The following is a 25,819-nucleotide window of genomic DNA, read 5'->3' on the forward strand; positions in this document are numbered from 1 at the left end:
GATAATCAAGAATACTGGCATTGGTATATACTTACAAGAGTGGGATGTAGTAAGCTAGAACATATGGGATCTAGGAGTCAGGACTCATGGGTTCTATTCTGCCCTCTGGGAAGGGAGTGGCTTTTAGTGGTTAGAGATGGGGGGGGATGCTGGGAGTCAAGATCCTAGGTTATATTTGATGAGTCTTGGAGGGGAATGGGTCTAGGGATTGGAGCAGTGGAGTTGAAGCCCCTGGACTGTTACAAAGAGCTTTCATATCTATGGATGAAAGCTTTTATAGGGGTGCTAAGTGTTATTATTAAATGTGGAGGACAGTCACTAGGAAAGTCTGAGAAAGGATCCAACAATAGAACATTACAATTAAACTGAACCTTAATTTGTAAACATAATGTTAGTTGCTTTGTGCCTTGAATGTCTTTTACATATTTATGAAAGATATGGACAAATTGGAGAGAGTCCAAATGAGAGTATCACAAATGATGAAATGTTTACAAACCTGACCTATGTGGAAAGGTGAAAAAAACTTGGCATGTTTAGTCTTGAGAAAAGAAGACTGACTGGGGACCTGATAACAGGCTTCAAATGTGTTAATGGCTCATCTAAAGAAGAGAGGGATCAATTGTTCTTCATGCCCACTGAAGGTAGGAGAAGCAGCAATGGGCTTAATCTGCAGCAAGGGAGACTTAGGTTAGCTATTAGGAAAAGCTTTCTAACTCTCAAGGGAGTTGAGCTCTGGAACAGGCTTCCAAGGGAGATTGTGGAATCCCCATCACTGGAGGGTTTTAGGAACAGGTTGGACAGACACCTGTCAGGTCTGGTCTATGTTCACTTGGTCCTGCCTCAGCACAGGGGGCTGGACTTGATGACCTCTCAAGGTCCCTTCCAGCCTGACATTTCTATGATTCTATGATATACATTTGACTAAAAAAAAAAAAAATTGGGGCCAGTCCTTCAACTACTTAAGCATGTAGGCTCAGATTTCCAAGGGAGCCTAAGGGAATTAGGCACCCAACTCCCATTGATTTTTTTTCAATGAACTCCTTTATGCCCTTTTAAAATCACAGCCATAAATAATTGTCTGGTTGACTTACATCCTCTCCCCTGCTGCCAATGCACATGAATCCCTTCACTCATGGGAGTAAGAGTCCACAGGCCTGTAAACTCCTCTGCTGTGTTTCATTCGTTACAGAACTTTGATGCTCCATCCCTGATATGGGTGCATATTAGTAGTGGGTGAATTGAACATTCCCTATTGCCTAACTCCCTCAAAGGCTGATGTTTGGATTTCCATGGGAGCCAACAGGATTTAGGTGCCCATTTCCCATTGGGAGTTAGCCTCCTTCAAAAAAACCAAAACAAACTTCCCAACCTTTTTTTTATCTGTACAGTCATTTAATATCTTTAAATGAGAAATACTATGGAATGTCTGGTCTACACTGCAAAGTTTGCCAAATAGCTATGTGGGCTAGGAGTGTGAAAAACGTCACAGCCCCTCACTGACATGCTATGCCACCAAAATCCATCATGTAGAGGCAACTATGCTGAGAGAAGAGTGTGTCTGATGCCATAGTTTGTCATCAGGCAGATGGTGTAGCTATGCTGCTATGGGGCTCTGCCAACACACCAATCCCAGCCAAGAGTTTGTAATAGACAAGCCCAAAGTGACAAAAAAAGTTTAGATATAGTATTTCTCATTTGCCTGTGTTTATTTCTCATTAACTTATACTAATTATGTCCATTTCCCTCTGCTTTTGTGTACTATTTAATCCTGTTACAGGTATTTTTTTTTCTCTGCAAAATGTGTGGGATATATTTTGTCTAAAAGGGTGTTACATAAAATAAAATATTATTCTTGAGTATCTATCTAGTCTATCCTATCTATGCCATCAAGAAATAAGGTTTTTACAGTGATTAATTAACCATTGGAACAATTTACCAAGGGTTGCGGTACATTCTTAATCACTGCCAATTTTTAAATCAAGATGGGATTTCTTTTTAAAGATATCTAGAAATTATTTTGGGCAGTTCTCCGGCCAGTGCTATACAGGAGGTCAGACTAGCTGATCACAAAGGTCCCTTCTGGCCTATGAATCTAATTATATGACTTCCCTCACCATAGTACCTGAGCTCCTCACTAGTAGCTCAGAAAAGGCAGTGAGGTTTTTCCATTGCACATGGGTCTATTTTTATTTGGGAGGCTTCTGGCATTCTGGGGCCCTGATCTGAGTACAGAATTTCCAGGAGTGGGGAGGGTATCCTCAGACAAAGCGGGACCACCCCATCCCTGCTAGAGCAGAAGAGGCCTTGGGGAAAGAGAGGCCTACAGCTGAGCAGGTGCTAATTCCCTAGAGATGTATATAGAGGGAGTATTCCTGCTCTGCTCTAGGTAGGCCAGACAGAGAGAGACTGTGAATGACTCTGTAGCCTGGTGGTTAGAGCACTCAGCTGGGAGACCCAGAATCCAGTCCCCCTGCTCCAATGACTTTCATTATTTATCCACACTGGAATGACTCCAACAGGAGAGATTGAGTGAGCCCAAAATATCCCATAGGACAGTGGTTTGAGAGGTGGCAGAGCCCTGTTCAAATCCCTTCTGTCACTCAGGTGCATGGGGGATGTGAATCTGGGGTCTCTCATATCCCAGGTGCGTCTCATAACCACTAGGCTAAAAGTTATGGGGGAGCTCCTCCTTCCCCTGCTTGCAAAAAATCACCTTAGGTGTTGAACTCCCTGAGAGGGGCGGGGATTAGCACACATTCCTCTCCTTGTCATCTCCCATTGGTTACCTTAGCTGGTTCCCCAACCAGCATTCTGGCTTTTGCAAATCTCATTCTGAGGCACCTATTGCTTCCCACTCATTGCACAGGAAGCCTGAGAGCTGAACTCAACCTTTGTGAATCCCAGACTCCCAGTGGTTTTCTAGGCACCTAAAAGTTAATTTGTGAAGCTAAACCCTAGTTCTTCTCGATGGTACCAAGCAGACAGTCCAGGAGCCTGCCTCACCCCAGGTGACCCATGGAGAAGCATGGCACAGAGTTAGTCTTTCCTGTGTCGGCACACAAGCATCTGTGGACTTCAACACTCACTGCAGCACTAAAACTCCACCAGAGGCAGGGGGTAGTTGGGCCACTGCTAGAGTCCCTCTCTCCACAGCAGCAGTGGGGCTAGATGAACATTTATGGTCCCCTGTTTAACAGGGTAACAAATCACAGAATCATAGAAATGTTGGGCTGGATGTGACCTCCTGAAGTCATCTGTACCAGCCCTGTGATGAGTCAGGACCAAGGAAACATAGACCAGCCCTGTCACGTGTTTGTCCACCCTGTTCTTAAAAACCTCCAGTGCTGGGGATTCCACAACTTCCCTTGGAAGCCTATTCCAGAGTTTAACTGTCCTTAGAGTTAGAAATATTTTCCAAATATCTAACCTAAATCTAAGCCCATTACTTCTTGTCCTACTTTAAGTGGAAATGGAGAACAATTTATCTCCATCCTCTTTTATAACAGACCTCCTGAAGCCTGATAACACTTGTACTCCTCAGTCCTCCAGCAGCACGCCTTCTCGCTCCTTGCACACCCCCCACTAACTGATGGGAGGTCCTTTTTAAACCAGGTATCCTGATTAGCCTGCCTGCCATAATTGATTCTAGTATGTTCTTAATTGGCTCCAGGTGTCTTAATTAGCTTCCCTGTCTTTATTGGTTCTAGCAGGTTCCTGATTGCTCTAGCGCAGCCCCTGCTCTGATCACTCAGGGAACAGAAAACTATTCATCCAGTGGCCAGTATATTTGCCTTCTACTAGACTCCTGTACCCCCCTGGTCTGGGTCTGTCACATATCCCTCCCTGCTGCTCAACACCAAGGGGTTGGGCAGCTTGGGATGCCAGACAGTGCATATGTTACAAGCTATCGGCATTGTCATGATGGCTCCCTGCTCTGTGTTTCACACAGAACTGGAAAGGTTGGAGGGATAAGAACCACCAGGTCACCCTTGCATTCTTCTCCTTGTTCCACTGCATCCATTGAAGAGGGGCATGGTCAATCACAAGGACAAATCTGTACCTGAGCAGGTTTTAGTGCAACGTTTCCTTGGCCCATTTTACAGTGATGCACTCTCTCTCTGCCACTGCATATTTTTGTTCCCTTGGAAGGAGTTTCCTGCTGAGGTAGAGAATTGGGTGTTCCTTCTCCCTGACCATCTGTAATAGGATGGCCCCCAACCCAACTTCTGATGCATCCGTCTGCAGGATATATTCCTTGGTGAAATCTGGGGTTATCTGTACAGGGTTACTGCAGAGGGCAGTCCATAGGTCTGCAAACACTCTCCCTTCAGTGTCAGACCATCTCACCAGATCAGGTCCATGAGTCTTCACTAGTTCCGTCAGGGGGATTGCCCTTGTGGTAAAGTTGGGGATAAATTGTCGCTAATACCCCACCACACCTAGGAATGCCTGGAATTGTTTGTTGCGACTTGGTCGGAGCCAATTTTGTGTGGCCTCTAACTTATTCAGTTGGGGTTTTACCAGACCTTTTCCCACAATGTAGCCAAGATATTTGGCCTCTGTAAACCCTATGGTGCACTTGGCAGGGTTTGCTGTAAGGCCAGCTCACATGCCTCTGCCCCTGCTTTCCCTGCCAGCTTCGGACTGCAGCACCCTGTCTTGTTGAGCCAGGCACACCAGTCTGCTCCAACATAGACCCAGGGCCTGAACCACGTGCCCCATAGCTGCAGACTTAACTGAAAGCTACTTAAAGAAGTGTTCCTGTCTTTAACACTCAGATGCCCAACTCCCAATGGGGTCTAAACCCCAAATAAATCTGTTTTACCCTGTATAAAGCTTATATTGTTCATCCTCTATAACACTGATAGAGAGATATGCACAGCTGTTTGCCCCCCACAGGTATTAATACATACTCTAGGTTAATTAATAATTTAAAAAGTGATTTTATTAAATACAGAAAGTAGGATTTAAGTGGTTCCAAGTAGTAACAGACAGAACAAAGTGAATTACCAAGTAAAATAAAATAAAACCCTCAAATCTAAGCTTAATACAGTAATAAAATTGAATACAGATAAGAACCTCACCCATAGAGGAATTCCAGTAAATTTCCTTTTACAGACTAGTCTCCTTCTAGTCTGGGCCCAGCAATCACTCACATCCCCTGTAGTTACTGCCCTTCGTTCCAGTTTCTTTCAGGTATTTGTGGGGGCGGAGAGGCTATCCCTTTAACCAGCTGAAGACAAAATGGAGGGGACTCCCAAAGGTTTAAATAGACTTTATCTTGTGGGTGGAGACCCACTCCTCTCTCCTATGCAAAGTCCAGCTCCAAGATGGAATTTTGGAGTCACATGGGCAAGTCACATGTCCATGCATGACTCAGTTTTTACAGGCGGCAGCCATGGCTTACTTGCTACCTTGAACGTCCTCATGTAGACTTCTTATGTGGATTGGAGCCTCCCAAGAGCCATTGTCCCTTAAGTGCTTCTTGATTGGGCACTTCATTTGCACATTCCTTTCTTAAGAAGCTGACCAAATGCTTTACAAAGGCTACTTAAAAATCAAGCCAGTGCCCAGCCAATATTCATAACTTCAAATACAAAAATGATACATGCATACAAATAGGATTAATAGATTCGGTAGATCATAACCTTTACAGAGTTATGTTACATGGCATATGTAGCATAAATCATATTCTAGTTATATTATATATACATTCATAAGCATATTCCCATGAAGCTTTATGGAGTACACCATCACAGACCCAATGAAGCTATGGCCACTTTCTACCCGCTGAAGGTCTGGTCCATGGTGTTTAAGACTGACATTTTCCTAGCCTGGTTTGGTTTGTAAACTTCTACCTCAGTCACCATCTCAGTGCCACATGCAGTGTCAGGGGAAAAGCCAGGAACTGAGCTGAGAGTTCTATGGGCCGGTTGAGTGCCTTAAACCCAAGATCAGCCTTCTTCTCTGTGCAGGGATCACTGGGTGTCAGTGTTATGTCCTGATGATGGTAACCAGCCCTGTTCTCTCTCTCCCTGTGTGTGTGTCCTGCTGAATGGAATGAGTGTTTCAGTGTGCATGTGTGTCTGTCTGTTATTGCCATGTTGGGGGAAGTAGGCTTTGTGTGTGTGTGTGTGATTCCTGCCCCGATGGAAAAATGAATCCTGTTCAGTGTGTATGTGTATTGTGTTAGTGTATGTATGTGTGTCTTGTTACCCCTTTCTGGAAGCAATAAGATTTGCTCTGTGTGTGTGTGTGTACTCTTACGGCCCTTTTTGGATGGACTGCAATCTGTGTGTGTGTGTGCACACATCCAAAATGAATATCAAAGTTTTGTACAGTGTGGCGTATTTTGGCAGGTGGCGTGGGTTGCCGATTGACATAGGTTTGTTGTTCCATGCGCATGTGGAAGTTAAGCATAATAGGGGCTGTTACAGGTAAAGACCAATGTACTTTGATGCAGCTAGGTGGGGTCCAGGACTAGCATAGCAGAGTGTGTGTGTATGTGCGCGTGCATGCACACTCATAGGAGATGAAAAGTGCAAGCTTCTTTGTGATGCATTGAGACAGCTCAGCACTGTCCCAGGACTGGACTGGCAGGTCAGAATCAGCAGAAATACCGGAGCTCTGAAGATGGCAGGCCTGGGCTAGCAAGGGTCAGGATCAGTGAATTCAAAGAGGGGTGTGTGGGTGGGCATGAACTTGACTAACAGAGGGTCAGGACTGAGGAGCATTGTCAGCGGTGTGCATTTGGGGTAGGACAGCAATGACAGAGTGGTTGTAGCTCATTATTGTGATGTGTTGGCAGAGCAGGGGAGCAGTTTTGTGACAGGAATAGTAGTGGTAATGTAAGTCAGGACTGAGGCATGTCACCAAAGCTGTGAAAGGAGCCAATTCTGGGATAGCAGAGGGATTGTGAGTCAGGACTAATGGGCTTCAGCAGAGATTGGTGGGGGGGGACACACTAAAGCTGGGATAGCAGGGGCTGCAATTCATGACTGAGAGGCAATGACAGAACTGGGCATGGATGGGGGGATCTCAGGATGCTACAGATCAGGATTGAAGTGGATGAGTAGAGTTGTGTCGGGGGGGGACCCAGGGCTGGGATAACAAGGGGCTGCAGGCTGGCATTGAGGTGCATCATCAGATCTGTGTGTGTGAGAGCCCAGAGATGGAACAATGGAGGGGGCTGTGGGTTAGGATTCAGGGCATCGGCAGAGCTGGGGTTCATGGGCAGGACAGCAATGCCTGTCACAAGCCAGGTACATTGCCTGAGCTCTGTCACTGAGGCCTAGAAACCTGGAATTGCCTTTTGCTCACCACACCTGGGCCGGGCTGTCTTCGCTAACCTAGTGGGAATCTGAGGTTTGTTTACATGTCAGTTTCATTGCAGTCATCTCTCCCCCTTACATTCCCTCGCTACCTGAGGGTCTGATGGAATTTATGAAGGAAGGGATCACCGTTCACAGGGGCTGGGAATGAACGGCTTGACCCCTTTCACTTTAACCATTGAGGGCTACTTGACATAGGAACAGACCCATCCCTTCCTTTGTATAACTTTAATCAATGCCTCTCACTTTCTTTTCTAATCAGCCGCAACAGGACTTCCACTGAGACCTGCATTTCCCAGCAGCTTTTCCATTCTAATGGCCCTCAATGGGACTCATTAAAATAACGAGTAACTTTGTTTCTGCCCTTGGCCCATAATTACTTGAGAGGTTTGTTAAATCTCCAGCCAGTGCCCAGGTCTCAGTTGGGTTTAACTTTCCTCAGAGTGCTTGATTAAGGCAAGAGAAGTTTTAATGACCTGTGTGTCCGCCCGTACATCTCTATAGAGTCACAGGTGGTGCATGCCTAATTGGAGAGATTTCTTTTTAGTAGGTGTGTTGCTAATCAGGGTGGTTTTAACAAGCACACAATGAAGTAGCTTTTATTTTTTTAAATTATTTTTATCTGAGCAAAGAATCAGTGAAATTAATTTATCCCAAATAAAACTGATCAGGGTCCTGCTAATGGGGCATCTGTCCCAGGTCTGTGATCAGATCTATAGAAACAGCTGCATCCTTAAGGTCAAGCACCTTATGCACCATGGACAGACTGTTCATTGCCACTTCTCTGATCAGTCACTAGGGACCAACAGAGCACTTGTTAAAGACTATCCCCTTGCCACTGCTGTCCTTTGCACAGTGTTAGTCACATTGCAAGGCTCGTCGGCTCCAATTCCCACCTGCTTTGACTGTGAAATTAGCTGCACAGAATGAGAAGGGATGTTCCTTAGTTACCAAAAATCAGGATATATCTTTAAATTGAATGTAATGCCTTTGACTGTGACATGTCCCCATTCAGCAGCCCCTGCCCACTGAAGTCCACTTTCCATGGGGATGGGTCCATTAGTGGTAAATTAGATAAGGGGAATGTAAACACCTCTAGCCAGGTGGATGGAGAGATGATTAGAAGAATGAACAGCGTGCAAGGCGGATTCACAGAAGTGTAGACAGACAATTGGCCAGACCAATGGGTAGATAATTTGATGGACAAAGAGCAGAAGGAGGAAAAAATGGACAGACATCTTGATGGATAGACAGACAGCAAAAAAAGACAATTAGGTGGATGGACAGATGATTATACAGATGGACAGATGGATGGATGGATAGTGTTATAAAGAGATAAATAAAGAGATGATTAGGTAGATCAATGGAGATACATGTGCACATGTTTTCTCCCACTGTCATTGCCCCCCCCCCCCCCCGCCCCCATCAGGCAGTGTGCTGCATAAGTGCCTCAAGGTAATCATTTCTCTGGGTCAGAACCCAGAAGTTTGTTCACGCTCCATGTCTATTGTCCCTTAACGTGGCTTGTGAGCCTGCCAGTAAGGAGGCCAGGCGGTGTGGTCCACAGGATTGTGGTTTTCATGTGGCTGCTTGTCCAACTAATGACAAGCGAATGACCAGGACTGAGAAATTCAGTTCTGGATTCTGAAGTTCACCACATTAATTGGGGGGTATTTGGATCTGAACTTTTTTTTTCTCACTTCCTGAAGTCCAGGAAGCTTCATTCAGGCCCATTGCTGCTATGAATTAGATTGAGACCACCAAGTGATTCACAGAGAGGCCTGGACAGAGGTCTAAGACAGTGGCAATACACAGCTGCTGCCAGTGATGCAGATGACCCCATGGATGTATTAGGAAGAGGTGCATTTAGCATCAGCCAGTTGCAGTGACTGCACTGTGGAGCAAAATTGTGCCTGGACATTAGTGGTACAGGGGAGAAATCAGAAAGACATTGGAACGTCGGGCTAGATTGTCACACACATTTTCACCAGCTAACCTGGTTGTCCTCAGTGAAGCTACATTCATTGACACCAGCTGAGGATCTGGCTTCAGCTCTCTGTTACACAGCAACTCACAACTCACATGCACAGAGCAGTCACACATGAATACTAACCAAGCATTTGTTTCCCAACACTCGCACACTGATACACATGCAGACACAGGGGGAGACACAGAGATAAACACACATACAGTAATACACATAAGAATGGGTACACACACACACACACACTCCACATGAGGAGGTGCATATATAGGGAACCCCCCCAGTATTACTCTAACATATGCAAAGGGCCTTCTTTTTCAGTTTTTACCAATTTTTACTGAAAAATTCCCAGATTTTCCAAAAACTATATTTTTTTTACCATTTTTCACCTGAATTTTGCACCTCTCAAGAACATGAACATACTGATTATGTCAAGAAACTCTAGTACATTACATTAGATAGATGTTTGTGTTAATAATAAATTAGTTTCTGTTAAACGAAGGCAATGTAGTGGAAGATACACACACAAAAAAACATGCATGTGCATATGTGTATGTACTGTTCATTAAATAAACCACAGCATTAAACTGCTTTTACTTCCTATACTCTGACTTCTCTATTTGTTTTTTTCTGTTCTCCCACCCTCCAATATTAACCTCAATATTTACCCAGAAACTGTGAGGTTAATTTATTTGCATTGATTTTTTACCTTTTTTGTTTTGTTTCTTTCTTTCTTTTTCTTTTTTTTTTAATAATAAACACTTATAAATTTCCAGGAAATGTTTTACAAAATAAAAAAATGAAAACAAAGGGCCTTGCACATACACCACCAAATAAAACAATCATTCCCTGGCTCACACACCTCACTTCATTATCCTTTCACTGACACATGTGAGGTTATTCATTTCCCCACCCATACATTCCCATTAATTCACATATGTAATCTTAGGATTTAATTTTCCATTCAAATTAATTTAGAAGACTGTCAAGTGTAAACGTATGTGCGTGAATGGAATTCCTCCTGATTTATTTCTAGAAGTCCCAGTTCCCATATTTTCAATGTATACCACCAGAACTTGAGCAGGTGTAAACCAAAATAAATTAATTCACTTCCCCATCCCTCACCCACTGCTGGCCCTAATGCCCGTTATACGGTATAACTCCCCTTTTCTCATCCACTAGAACTCACTGCCCCCTTCCCACTTTACATGACAGCAGCACCCATGGTACAAATATCATGTGTCACACAGCTGTATGAAGGTTCAGGCCCCTCAGGCCGGTAATTGATACGTTTTCTTGGGCAAAGAAGGGTCACGTGCATTCCTCTCTTATTTCAGAGCAAAAGGGTTAGAGTGTGCTGTCATCTGCGAGGCAAGGCTTAGGTATGGGCTCCACTCTGCTTGTTTATAAAGCCATCAATGTGGGCACTTACCTGAACATCTGACATATGACAATGGCTTGAGATCAGATCCCCGTCTATAGGTCTGTCTATTTAGCCAACCCCATTATTGTGGTGTCTGAGTCTGTTTCCTTTTTACCTGATATGAGGTAGCCTGTATTCTGAAGTCCAAAGAATGGAGTAGACATCAAGACTGGGATTTTCAAGAAGACCTGTAGCCGGGTGCAGTCCTGGAGCACACCCCCTCATGGTGTGGCACTGCAGTCAACCTGCCTCAGTTTCCCTCCTGGGTTATCAGTGACTCTCCTGACTTTCAGCACAGTTCAGTTACTGAGGTGACTCAGCCCTCTAGCTAAACCTTCTGCCCCATCCCTTCTGGCGCCATCAAAGTCCAAAGGAAAACACCAATCTTCCATTCTAAATCTGTGATGGGCACACAACAGCCTTTGGCCCATCTCTTCCTGGTCTCAGCTTTGAGCCCTCCTGGGTTCTGGTTAATCCCCTTTCCTCCCCTTAATATCAGGGGCTGCTGCACCCTCTACGAGGGTGGTAGCATGGGGGAACCCACACCCACAGGATAGGGGCACTGGCTGGACTTTGTTCAGGCTCTGAAAGCTTAAATGACTCAGGGATCCAGGGCACACTCGTGTGGGTGGCTGGAAGGGAGCGCTTGGCTGAATCTATGACACTACGCTCTCCCATGGGCCCTGGCCCTGGGAAAGGAACTGTCTCCCTCTGTAGCCACAAGCTGACCCAGTTCTCCTCCCCAAGGCCTCTTCCTATATTTTGTGCCCTCCTTCTTGGTCTCTTGGGACAGGGTGACCACAGCCTTCTGTCCTGGGACTGTGCTTCACTTAGACTCATAGAATCACAGAATATCAGGGTAGGAAGGGATCTCAGGAGCTCATCTAGTCCTACCCCCTGCTCAAAACAGGACCAATTCCCAAATGAATCATCCCAGCCAGGGCTTTGTCAAGCGTGACCTTAAAAACCTCTAAGGAAGGAGATTCCACCACTTCCCTATGTAACCCATCCCAATGCTTCACCACCTTCCTAGTGAAAAAGTTTTTCCTAATATCCAACCTAAACCTCCCCCACTGCAACTTGAGACCCTTGCTCCTTGTTCTGCCATCTGGTACCACTGAGAACAGTCTAGATCCATCCTCTTTGGAACCCCCTTTCAGGTAGTTGAAAGCAGCTATCAAATCCCCCCTCATTCTTCTCTTCTGCAGACTAAACAATCCCAGTTCCCTCAGCCTCTCCTCATAAGTCATGTGTTCCAGTTCCCTAAACATTTTTGTTGCTCTGCACTGGACTCTTTCCAATTTTTCGACATCCTTCTTGTAGTGTGGGGCTCAAAACTGGACACAGTAGTCCAGATCAGGCCTCACCAATGTTGAATAGAGGGGAATGATCATGTCCCTCCATCTGCTGGCAATGCCCCTACTTAAACAGCCCAAAATGCCGTTAGTCTTCTTGGCAACAAGGGCACACTGTCGACTCATATCCAGCTTCTCGTCCACTGTAACCCCTAGGTCCTTTTCTGCGGAACTGCTGCCTAGCCATTTGGTCCCTAGTCTGTAGCAGTGCATGGGATTCTTCCATCCTAAGTGCAGGACTCTGCACTTGTCCTTGTTGAACCTCATCAGGTTTCTTTTGGCCCAATCCTCTAATTTGTCTAGGTCCCTCTGTATCCTATGTCTACCCTCCAGCATATCTACCACTCCTCCCAGTTTAGTGTCATCTGCAAACTTGCTGAGAGTGCAGTCCACGCCATCTTCCAGATCATTCCACTTCTAGCAGGGCTTGCCCCAGTGCCCGGCTTCCCTTAGGACAGGACTCCACAGCCCTCCTTCATGGGCCTGTGCTGTGCTCCTCATCGACTTCCCGAGCTTGCCCTCCATCAGCGTTCGGGTTCTGCCCCAGACAGCCTCCCTCCCAGCTTCCCCAGACTCTAAGCTCCCCTTCACTGAGCTTCACACAGTGTTATGTGGTGAGCTTTGTAGTCACCTGTCTAAAACACCTGAGTATACATCCTCCGGTGTATTGGGGAACTATTAAATACCTGGGCCTTAACTGAAAAAGCAACCCTTAAAATTCAACAGACAAGGTTTGTTGAACTTTGAGCAAAGAAGTCAGAAACTTCTATTTAAGAGTAGGTTAGATAAATGTCTATCAGGGATGGTCTAGACAGTATTTGGTCCTGCCATGCGGGCAGGGGACTGGACTCGATGACCTCTCGAGGTCCCTTCCAGTCCTAGAATCTATGAATCTATGAAAAAAAACTGCTTTGGAAACCCATGTTTGGAAAAGATAAGAATATGCTGCCATTAAGCTCATGTTGTTCCCTATAACTTTCCTATTCAAAATATAAAGGTTAACGAATAACTTAGGGTGATACATGTGTATTGAGCTATGATATCCAAAGATGAAAAATAGTTGAATGGTAAAAATAAGAGTAACGTTTAGTTAGTTAAACTTGGTGTAATGTTGAGGGAATGCTAATCATTTATAATAGCATAGAATGGAGAATGGAAAACAACATACGAATGTTTGTGTGAAAGTGTAATTGAAAGAAAGCTAATGAATATGTAATATAAGATTCATGACGTAGATTTGATGGACAAATTAACATATAAAAAACAAGTGAACAAGGTCCACTTTGGAGAATACCGGACCAGAGACTGAGGACCATCATGAAGTGGAGAGCTTCCTGGTACCCTGAACTTGGTAACTTGGGCCCCTACCTGTTCCATCTTATCTTTTTATTCTGTCCTAAATATATGATCAGAAACTACAAGTGATAATGATTCTGTCAGAAAATGTATAAATAAAGGCAAAAACTGATTAAGCCTAAATTGGTTTGGCTTGTATCTGTTTCTCACTTTCCTTGTGGAACCCTTATTGTTAAAGGCTATGTCTTGGCCCAGTATGAGTTGGGAGCCTAACTGTTTTACATTTCTTTGAAATTCCCAGCCCAAAGGGTTGATCCAAAGACCACTTGTGGGAAAGGGCATCCTTCCACTGAAGGGCAAAAAAGTGGCTTGGTACTTAAGGCTGGAAGTCAGTCAATGTGGATCTATTCACAGCTCTGTCATTGAACCTGCCTGTGTCTCAATTTCCTCATCCTCAAAATGGGGCTAATAATAATAATTACCTTCCCAGGGAGATCTGAAGCTTAGGCTGGAATTTTCAAAATAACTTAAGGGAGTTAGGTGCCTAAATCTCACTTAGTCAATAGGAGTCAGGTGTCTAAAGGCCAGATTTTTCAAGGTATTTAGGCACCTAAAGATGCAAATAGTGGGATTTTGAAAAGCACCTTGTTGCCTAGCATCCATTGAAATCAATGGAAGTTAGATGCCTAGATGCTTTAGAAAATCCACCTAGGCACCTGAATACCTTTAAAGGTCTGGCCATTGCTCTCTTAGGCCCTACCAAAGAAACCTCTTGTCTATAAATTTGTCCATTATTCACAGTCTTATGTGTAGGTATTTCCTAACGAATATCTTCATGGACTTGGACATTCAGATCTGAACACTTAAGCTGTGATAGAGCCTGATTCCTCTCTCACTTCTCAAGTTGCAGATCAGGAGTGACACCACTGAATGCAATAGGGCTGGTTCTCCTCTCACAGCATTGTAAATCAGGAGTAGCTTAAGTGGAGTTTCACCAGCGTTAAACCAGCATAAGTGACAGAACGTTCAGGAGTGATCACCAGAGAGAGGCCACGGAGGCTGATATTCATTTTAATTTTCACTCAGCCTCACCAACTCTAAGGATTCTGCTATCCGGCCTTCCCTCCGCAGCCAGCTCTCAGGCTGCTGCAGCAGCTCCCATGCTACTTACAGGTCCCCTCCCGGCTCAGGATATCACTCCTCCTTCCCTGTGCTGGATGGAGTGTGGATGCTGCACTGGGCGTTAGCGCAGTGCCCAATACTGAGCCAGCAAGTTTGTTCCAGGTGGGATTTTCAAAGAAGTCTAATGGAGTTTGGCACCTAAATGCCACTGTACTTCAGTGGGAGTTGTGCACCTAACTCCCTTAGGTCCCCTTTTAAAATCCCACCCTGCACCGCTCTTTACTCAAGTCCAGTCCCTGTGTGGTGCCATTAAACAGTGCAGGCTGGGGTCTAGAGAACCAGCGCAGGTGCCTTGGAATTGCCAGACTGGATCAGACCCATGGTCCATGGAGTCCAGTATCCTGTCTCTGACAGCAGGCAGCCCCAGATGTGCATCCTCAATGAGTCTTGTTTATATTGATTACGCCCAAGTCTGATCTATTCCCCACTGGGTGAAATTCACCGATCCATTGGGCCAGCACAAGGTCTAGGCATTACTGCAGTCCCCATAGGACCTGTTTAGAGATTTTATGGCATATAGATGTCTAATTCCCACTAATGGAAAATGGGTGCCCTGAATCTCTTGGGTGACTTCAAAATCCCACCTGTTTAAATGAACTGTCATTCATGCTATTCTCCCATAAATTCATAGATTCCAAGGCCAGAAGGGACCATCTAGTCTGACCTCCTGCATGACACAGGCTGGAGAACTGCCCCAAAGTAATTCCTAGAGCAGATCTTTTAGAAAAACATCCACTCTTGATTTAAAAACTGTCAGTGATAGAGAATCCACCAAAACCCTTTGTGAGTTGCTCCAGTGGGTCACTAATGTCTTGAACGTGTTCAGATACTAAGGTGAGTTTTCGACTCAAGCTGAAATTCACTCCTGTGAAGTGGGGCAGCACAAAATGTATGCACCAATTAAAATGTGGTGTGGTTGAGATTAAGGGAATTAGTCACTCAGCTGCCATCAAATTCCATGTGGATGTAGAGTGTCTAACTACATGAATCGGTGTTAATAAGTCATCAGAAGCATAACCGCAGAGGTACATTGTAAATACTCTGGAGCAGATACCATCTCTTTGTTCTGTGTCTGTACAGTGCCTGTCAGAACAGGGTCTTGGTGTATGACTGGGGCTCCTGGGGTATGTCTACACAGCCTGCAGCAGCAAGACTAGAGCCTGGATCAACCGACTCAGGCCCACAGAGCTCATGCTATCGTGCTAAAAATCACTGTAAAGATGTTCCGGTTGGGGCTGGAGTGTGAGCTCTGAAGCTCCCGCCCCTTCTCTAGGCGTCAGAGCCCGAACTCCAGCTCAAGCCGCAACATCTACCCACCTATTTTTCATGCAGTAGTGCAAGACTGAGACTGTCGACCTGGGCTCGGAGGCTTACTGGCCTGGGCTGTGTAGAGATACCTCTAGGGGATACAGCAAGCCAAATAATTAATGCAACTAAGTGCAAACCCTTTTAGGAATTTAGGATTTTCTGCCCTTCCAAATGTTGCGGCGGGGAGGGCGGATTTGTGGGCTTCTGATTAGAGCACAAGGCCATGACTCGGGACACCTGGGTCCTATTCCTGACTTTTTCACTGACTTGCTGCTCCGGGAGCCCTGGGAAGCCCAAGATGATGAATTCAGTATGTGAGGAGTGGTTTCCCTTTCTCATCTCCACAGTCTGCTTCCTCACTGCCAAAACAATAATTGGGAAAGATGACTGAGTGGAGCTTAAGTAAGGATGTGGGGGGAAAAAATTCAACCTCCCCCCTCAAAAAAACCATACACACTCTAAATCCTATATCATATTACTTATTCACCTACATCCAGAGACCATCATTCAGTGGCTACTCAATGTTTACTCTCTTTGTTCATTCATTCATTTCTAACTCCATGTTTACTCATGCATACTTTATGTCCTTGCTCAATGTTCATTCATTTATTATGTTAGGGTTAGTTAGGGGGAGGATCAGCTTAATGGAAAAAAGGAAGAGAAAGGGGGCATGGAAGGGAAGGAGGAATGAGCAGGACAGGGGAAAAGATGTTAAGGGGGTTAGGTGTGAAGTGAAACTGAGGCTATGTCTACACTACACATCACTGGTGACAGTGGGTAGGGCATGTGTAGCTACATGCTGCGGTGCAGTGCAAGTGGTGTCCATGCTGCGGTGTGCAGCTGCACGGGTCAGTGAACGACTCTGGCAGGGGGAAGGCAATGGGGAAATGCTTCAGCAGTGAGAAGCTGCTGGAGACTTTTCTGGTTACATCTCCCCTGCCAGAGCCTTTCCCCACTGCTGGAGTCTTTTCCTGGTGTGGGGAAAGGCTCCGGCACTGGGGAGGCAGCAGGACACTACACAGCTGAACATAGCAGTGTAGACTGCACTGCTTGGGCGAGTAGAGAGCTGTGTAGGGTCAGTACTTGAACACATACAAACAGGCTTCAAGTGTTTCTTATCTCACCTAAGCCGTGCATCACCGTCTACACTGCTGTTTACACCCGTGCTAGAGGGCTGCCCGCATATGTACTCCACATGCCAACAAAAAAAGCATGCAGTGTGTACACACTTTGAGGTGAAGAGGCTGGGGGAGGGGGAGCGTTGGAGTGAACAGCAAATCAGCAAAGGCACAGAAAGCCTAGTCAAAGTTGTAGAAAGCTGATTTGGGGTTTACCCAGTCCTCATTCATTATTTACTTTCTTATTAGTCATTATTTACTGAGTGCTCACTTCTCCTGAGATTTTCAAAGGAGCCTATCGGAGTTAGGTTCTCAAGTCCCATTGAAAACCAGGATCCTAATTCCCTTAAGCCCCTTTGAAAATCCCAGCCTTACTGGGCAATATTGTTACTTGGGCCATATTCACACTGAAGTCCATTGGCTATCTCCTGAGATTCTTACTCAATTCTTACTCAACCTTCCAGTCAAGTCTCCGCTAGTGTCTATGATCTGCATTTTGGGTGGATGCAGGAAAGGCCTCAATCTTCTGGTCTGTCACTTCTATATTCCTCATGAGCCCCTACTAATTCTCATCCCATTGTCACTGTCCTAAATCACAAGCAACTGCGCTGAAACCAATAGGCTTGTTTCTCCTCTCAGTGTGAATGAGAGGTAACTTTGATGAAAGGAATGGAGCTATGTTATAAAAGACATGCTTTAATCCAGCCTCCAGGAGAAATTCTGAGGCCTGTATGCATTTGTATTTTTGTGTTTTTATGGGGAGTTGGCCTGGATGGGTGTTGGCCTTGGAGCCTGTGAAAATATGAATCTATGAATCCACCTGTTCATCCCTTCCTTCATGGCTTTGTGGACTCGGTGTTTCCAAGCCCCACGCTTGAGCGTTCACACTGCATTGTAAACCTGGGTTTACAATTGCTGGACCCAGGACTCACAGCCATACTAACATGTCCACACTGCACTCGGCAGACCTTTTGTCTCGGGTTTGTGGCTTGAGCTGTGTCTATACAGCAAAATGATAGTGCTTGGACCCAAGTCACAGCAGGACTTGGGCTCTGACCCATGCCCCTAGTAGGGTCCTAGCACCTGGGTCCCAAGTGCTTGCTGACCCAAGTCAGTCTGATTTGTGTATGGACAGAAGAGGATCTTGGTCTCAAACCTGAGTCAGAGCCCAGGCTTAATGTGCTGAGTAGACATACCCAGAGAGCACAGATTTGCCTGCATTGCCCTCAACATTCTCATAAAACTTGCAGCTCTGTATTCAGGTAATGACTATAATCATATCTCATGCTTCAGGGATTCAGCCGGTCACATGCAAGGGTCAGGAAGAAGGTGGGTTTTTGTTCCCCTTTTACTCTGTATTCTGTTGGTGGTGGTTGTTTTGTTTATTTGTTAAATTTTCTTCTGAAGCATCAGAGACTGGAAACAGCTGAAGACAGAACACCAGACAGGATGGGTCGGTGAACTGAAGTGGTACAGAAAATTCTTTCTCAAGAGCTTGGTTGGTGTGTCTTCCTCACATGATCAGTTTAAAGTGATCCCCAGATTTAGGGTCAGGAAGGAATTTCCCCCCAGGTCAATTGGTAGAGACCCCCCCCCTCAGCATGGGGCATGGACTGACTGCTGGGATCATCTGGACATATCTCAACTGACAAATTCCCTGTATTTGCAGAGGCCATGGGAACTGGTGTCACCTCAGTCTCTCCTGGTCTCTGCCTGTGGCTCACAACAGTCTCCTAAGGATTGAAAGTGTAACCCAAGTTATTGACCTCAATACATGCGTAACTAGATGAAATTCAATGGTCTGTGATATACAGAAGATCAGACTAGATCTAATGGTCCCTTCTGGCCTCACATTATGGCTATCAATTGGAGGAGGGGGCTTAACCCTCTTAGGCCACATTGATAAAACCCATTTCTTAATCACCAAAATTGGCCAAATGTTTTCAATTTTTCACTTGAAGTTTCATCAAAATCAAAATGTTTCATGAAAAGAATTGGATTTCAAATAATTTATTTTGTTTTTGACAGAAATAATTTGAAAGTAAATGAAATAAAACCAAATCACAGTAGGGAACAAGATGACCACCTCTTTACGCACCTAGGTATAATGTGTACAAGAAAAGCTGCACGGTCATGGGGGACACCAGTGTGAGTGACACATGCTGGAGGTTTCATGCTGTCAGTACTAAAATATCCCTGGAATTTCTAAACATCATAGCTGACAATTTCCTAACTCAAAAAATGTTGCATCCTCCCTGGGGGAGTTCTACATTAGACCTCGTCCTGCCAGATAAAGAGGAACTGATCACAGAACTAAAAATTAATGGTAGCATAGTTACAAGTGATTATGATTTGATCACATTTATAATGTGAAAGCAGAATAAAGTCCAGACCAGTAATATAGATATACTTGGTGCTCTAGTGGCACTAATTTCACAAAGCTAAAAGTGATTATGAGCCAAATGAGAAGAGACGAAGAATGTAATTATGAAAATGTAAATTATGCTTGGGAATCATTCAAAAAATACTTTAGTAGATGCTCCAACAACCACAATCCCACAACTGAGGGAAAATGTTGTGCTGGTTTAAAAATGACCTTTTTTAGAGGGGATGTGAAGGCAGCTATAAAACAAACTAAGAAATAATATATAACAAATTAAGCAAGGGGAAGTTGATAGTAATGAATATAAATCAGAAGTTAGGAACTGTAGAAAACTGATAAGGGACGCAAAGGGACGCAAGTAGACATCTTTGGCCAGCAGAGTTAAGGACAATAAGGAACTTTTAAAATATATCAAGAACAAAAAGAATCCTGACAATGATATTGGTCCATTAATAGATGGAAATGGCAGAATTATCAATGATAATACAGAAAAGGCAGAAGTGTTCAATAAATATTTCTGTTCTGAATCTCAGGAAAAACCAGATGATATAGTCTCATCATATGGTATGATAACACTCTTTCCATTCCACTAGTATCCCTGGAGGATGTTAAACAGAATCTACTAAAGTGAGACATTTTTGAACCAGCCGGTACAGACAACTTGCATCCAAGAGTTGTAAAGGACCTGGCTGAGGAGCTCACTGAACTGTTAATGTTGATTTTCAATATGTATTGGAATACTGGGGATGCTTCAGAAGACTGGAAGAAAACTAATATGCCTAAATACCTTTGAGGAGCTGGACCTCAATGGGATTTTCAGAAGTGCCTAAGCAGATTAGCCACATAACATCCAATGGGAGTTAGGCACCTCATCCATTAAGGTGCTTTGGAAAGTCCCACTAGGCACCTGTCTGCATCTTTATGTGCTTAAACACCTTTGGGAATCTGGCTTACAAGATCAAAGTGTGACTGGGCACCTCACAGTCTGGCTGCTTTTGCTCCTGCAGGGGACATCTGGTACATGAGGAGGGAATGACGGATATTTTGTGCTTTATTTTATTTTCTTCAGTTTCAATACAGCAAAATACTTTCTAGCTCAGTTGAGTGAGGGAAACAAATATTTCAAAAAAGGAAATGGTTCTTTTCAGAACTCATTTTTAAGAAAGTAAATGTAAAGCATCTTTAAGAATGAAATACAGTGTCTACTAAATTTCAGCTCAGGGCAAAAAAATGAGAAATGGGCACCTGTAGTTCCTGATCTCCCAGGTCAAAATGGGTCAGATCCCCAGCAGCTGTCAGCTAGCATTGCTCAATTGAAATCAGCACAGATTGGCTTATTTACTCAAGATGAAGATGTAGTCCATGTGGTTTCACCAGGGTTCAGATTCCCTCTGCTTCTCTGAAATTCAGGCACATGCTGTGTACACATGGGGTAAGATCCTGAGCCTATCCCAGTGTAAATCCAGAAACGCCCCCGAAGTCAATGGAGTTATACCTGTGTAAAGCCAGTGTAAGTGAGTGGATGATCAGGACAAAATAATCTGGTTTTTAGCCCACTGGAGTCAATGGGTCTGCTTCTACCTCTCATTCATCCCAATGTAAATATGGAGTAACTCCTATGCAGTCATTGCAACTGATTTCCCTCTCACTCAGAGCAGAGTAAAGCTTCCCTTGTTTGTGCCTCAGTTTCACCAGTAAAATGGGGATAGTGACCCTGACCTCCTTGGTGAAGTGCTTTGAGACCTACTTGTGACATTGAACTCCATATGTTTATGGAAATATGCTTATGAGTGTGAATATAATGTAACTGGAATATGCTTTATGCAAAAAAAACCCATGTAACGTATCATTACAAAGCTTATAATGTACTGAGTGTGTTCATCCTATTTGTATGAATGTATCATTCTTGTATCTGAAGCTATAAATATAAAGTATTACTCTGAAATCCTATTGCAACTATGCAAAGTGTGGGCCATTAATGGTGGTTTAGAATCTTGATGGCTCCCATTAACCAGGACAATTGGTTGTAAATGGCTCTGTTTACTTGCAAGCCTTCCTGTGTTCATGTGACTCAGAACAGAAAGAATGAAGACTTGGGGTCTCACAGAACATGTGACCATGTCACCTGGTATTAAAATCCATCTTAAACCTGGTGCTTTTCCTTTTAGAAGGAAGGGGGGAGAACTCAGAGAGAGACAAAGGATGGAGGTGGAACAGAACAAAAGGGGCGGCCAGTCATGAGAAATCCCTGAGTTACCATCTGAGCTGGAACAAGGACTGTAGCAGGGGAAAGGATTAGGCCCAGATGATGTTGCACCCATAATGCTTTATGGAAATATGTTTATGAATGTAAATATGTAAAAAATGTAAATATGACATGACTGGAATATGTTTTATGCTACATATGCCATGTAACATATCTACTGAATATATTCATCCTATTCGTATGCATGTATCATTTTTTTATTCAAAATTATGAATATTGTCTGTGTACTTATTTGATTTTAAGTAGCCTTAGTAAAGCATTTGGTCAGCTTCTTTAGAAAGGAATTTGCAAGTTAAGTGGCCAATCAAGAAACACTTAACAGACAATGGTTCTTGGAAGACTCCATCCATATGAAAAGTCTACCTGAGGACGTTCAAGGTAGCATGTAAACAATGGCTGCCACTTGTAAGGAACTGAGTCATGCATGGACATGTGACTTGCCCATGTGACTCCAAAACTCCATCTTGGAGCTGAATTCTGGATAGGAGAGAGGAGGGGATCTCCACACACAAGAGAAAGTCTATTTAAGCTCCTGGGAGACCCCTCCATTTTGTCTTCAACTGGCTCAAGAGATAGCCTCTCCACCTCCAAAGAATACCTGAAAGAAACCTAAACAAAGGACAGTAACCACAGGGGTGTAAGTGATTGCTGGACCCAGACTAGAAGGAGGCTAGTCTGTAAAAGAAGCTTACTGGAACATCTCTGAGGATGAGATTTACCTGTATTCAGTTTCTTAAATATATTAGGCTTAGACTTGCATGTTTTGTTTTATTTTGCTTGGTAGCTTACTTTGTTCTGTCTGTTATTACTTGAGACCACTTAAATCCTACTTTCTGTGCTTAATAAAATCACTTTTGTTTATTAATTAATCCAGATTAAGTGATTAATACCTGGACAGGAGGAGGGCAAACAGCTGTGTGTATCTCTCTATCAGTGTTATAGAAGGTGGACAATTTGTGAGTTTACCCTGTATAAGCTTTATACAAAGTAAAACAGATTTATTTGGGGTTTGGATCCCACTGGGAACTGGGCATCTGGGTGCTGGAGACAGGAGTATCTGCTGAGTGGTTTTCAGTGAAAGCCTGCATCTTTCGGGACGTGGTTCAGACACCGGGTCTGTGTTTCATCAGGCTTGCATGTCTGGCTCAAAAAGACAGGGTTCTGGAGTCCCAAGCTGAGAGGGACCCAAGATGCTCACTAGAGACCGGGCCCTTTTAGATGTCTCAAGGTAGACATCAAAAATCTGGGACACCCCAAATAAGCAGTCTCGTTTGAAAATATAGGCCAGGACTCTTGGGTGCTGTTTCTGGCTCTGTGAAGGCAGTGTGCACTAATAGCTCAGTGGAATGGAGTCTAACAGTTGGAGGGCTAGAAGTCAGGGCTCCTGGGTTCCATTCCCAGCTCTAGGAGGGAAGTGGGGTCTCGTGCGTAGAGCTGAGGACTGAGAGTGAAAAATCCTGGGTCTGTTTCTGGTTTTGGGAGGTGAGTTAGGTCAGGTTTCCTGGCTCTGCTGGTGGAATGGAATCTAAGGCTGGAATTTGCAAAGCAACCTAGGGGAGTTAGATGCCAGTTTGCCATTGAAAGTCTAATGCCCTGAGCCAAGAATATACTCACAGCTCCTATTGAGAGTTGAATGTGCACTACATCATATAAGTAGGATACAGCTCTTTAACATTAGAGGGGTGTCCAGTCAAGATAGGATTTTTTTCCCCCTAAGAGATAGGCTCTGGTTAAACCACTAGTTACTGGGCTTTGGTGAGTGGAATTATCCAGCCTATGTTATGCAGGAGGTCAGATTATATGATCACTGCAGGCTTTAAAAATTATATATATGACTGCTCAGTTTGTTGTCTATCAACAATGAGCTGCATCTAACAAAGTCTCCTGTGTATTTCTTTGTCTTCCTTTTATGGTTCCTGTGTTTTGGCAGGTAGAACACCCAAACGGAGAAGGGAAATCAAACCAATGTGAAGGAATTTAATCTGTTTGTGTTCCCTGGCTCTTGGTATTTGCAGATCTCTCTCTTCCTGCTTTTCTTGTTCATGTACATCCTGATGCTGATGGGAAACATCACCATCATATCCTTAGTGGGTACCCACCACCGCCTCCACAGGCCTATGTATTTCTTCCTATGCAATCTGTCCTTCCCAGACATCTGTTTCACCACTGCCTACATTCCCAAATCTCTTGCCATCCTTATGTCCCAAAGCAAAACTGTCTCCTTCCCCAGTTGCCTCCTGCAGATGTACTTTGTCTTCTCCCTAGGCTGCACTGAATATCTACTCCTGGCAGTCATAGCCTATGATCGCTATTTGGCCATTTGCCACCCATTGCACTATAGCTCCATCATGAACAGCACCTTGTCCATTCATCTGGCCCTTGGCTCATGGGCAAGTAGCTTCCTGACTATTTCTGTGCCAGTGTTTCTGATCATCAGGTTATCTTTCTGTGACCCTACCACCATCAACCATTTCTTCTGTGACATAGATTCTTGGATAGAGCTCTCCTGCACAGACATGCACCTCGTTGAGATGGTGTACATTGCTATCTGCTTTATTGTCATCCTGGGCTCCTGTGAAGTCACCCTGGTCTCCTACATTTATATCACCTCCACCATCCTGAGAATCCCATCTGCCCACAGCTGGCAAAAGGCCTTTTCCACTTTGCTCTTCCCATCTCACCATTGTGGTTATATGGTATGGCTGCTCTATTTTTCTGTACATTAAGACTTCTAAACAGAACTCACTGGAAATGAACAAAATTGTCACACTCTTGAACACTATTGTGACACTGTTGCTTAACCCCTTCACATACGCTCTACGGAACAAAGGTATTAAAGAAATCTTGAGAAAGGCATTAAGTAGGATGTGACACTATTCTCCAATTGCCTAGATATCATTGATTTAGGCAGTCAGTGAGGGGAAATCAAGTGAGCAATCAAAACAATAATAATACATACATTTTATCTCACATATAATAATATTAATATTAATAATAATAGTTAATGATAATGTAGAATTTGTCCCAGTATTCGAAAACTATGTTACATGGGCCTGATTCTGATCTATGATAAGGTAACTTTGGACTCTCTTGGCACTGTAAATGGGCCATAAAGTGGGATTAATTGTAATTTGAAAGGTCTTGAAGACCCCTTTACACTACTGGAATGATGCAAAGGAGCCTTATTTTAAATGAGGATCAGGCACTCATTGTTTGTGTGTCTAAAATAATCTGATATGATATATTTCTCCATTTTACCCATGTGAAAGTGAAATGAATTATATTAAAGAAATAGAATGAATTAAAGAATGCTGTATGTACCTTTAAGTAGAAATGAGAAATGCTGCAAGCCAGGGGGGCAGGAAAGCAGACATTAACTGCTTAACTTGCCACTTAAGGGCAATTGGTGAAGCATTAGTCTTAGATCAATAAGAGTTAACAAGGAAGCAGGATATGCATATTGTGCTCCATGCATATTTTACAATTTTGCTCTCTCTGTCCCTTTGTTTAGTTCGCACCCTTTTATCTGTATAAATAAGACTGTTTGAATCTTGCATGGAGGCTCACATTATCTGAATGTATTAGCAGAGCGCTGTGCTAATAAAACAGAGTGGTCTGACAAACTATGAGTCCTGAGTCTAACTTTGACAATTTGGAGGTTCCACCGAGATGGCAACCATCTTCACTGGGGCTGTGTGATTCCTGACCGTTTTTGTAGGACGACCGTGGTAGCCGGCACCTGGGCATTTGGCCCGAGAGGTCCTCCTCCTGAACGGAAGGGTGCACGACCACAGTGAGGTCTACGCCATCGAACCTGTTGGTTCCCACTCTGTTCTGGTAGGGATCCTGGGATCTGGCATCAGGAATCTGGTCAGGTAATTATTTCTGTGTTTTGTCCGGTCTGAGGACTGTCCTGTCTCTGTGTCTATCCGTCCTCCTGTGGAGTGTTTGAGTCTGGGTGCCATCTCCATCCGGGGATCGGCCGACCAAGGGGTTCCTGTCCCCGCGGTCTGAGTGAGTGAAATCTGCACAATCGCAGCCGCACCACACCTTGGGTAAAACCCTTGGTGTGAAAGCAAGGGCGATTGAGTCAGTAGCCTGTGGGCTCCTTTTGTGTGTTGCACCGGGCATCGCTCTGACGAACCCAAATTTCCTTCTTGTGTGATTGGTGTG

The 25,819-nt window shown here is 44.2% G+C and overlaps 1 pseudogene; it reads left to right on the forward strand.

Moving 5' to 3' along the window:
* The first annotated feature begins 19,130 nt into the window (after positions 1–19,130).
* Positions 19,131–24,517, forward strand: LOC135974543 (olfactory receptor 6F1-like; annotated as a pseudogene).
* Positions 24,518–25,819: the final 1,302 nt, after the last annotated feature.

The sequence above is a fragment of the Chrysemys picta genome, chromosome 12 (assembly GCF_011386835.1).
Source record: "Chrysemys picta bellii isolate R12L10 chromosome 12, ASM1138683v2, whole genome shotgun sequence".
Lineage (NCBI taxonomy): Eukaryota > Metazoa > Chordata > Testudines > Emydidae > Chrysemys > Chrysemys picta.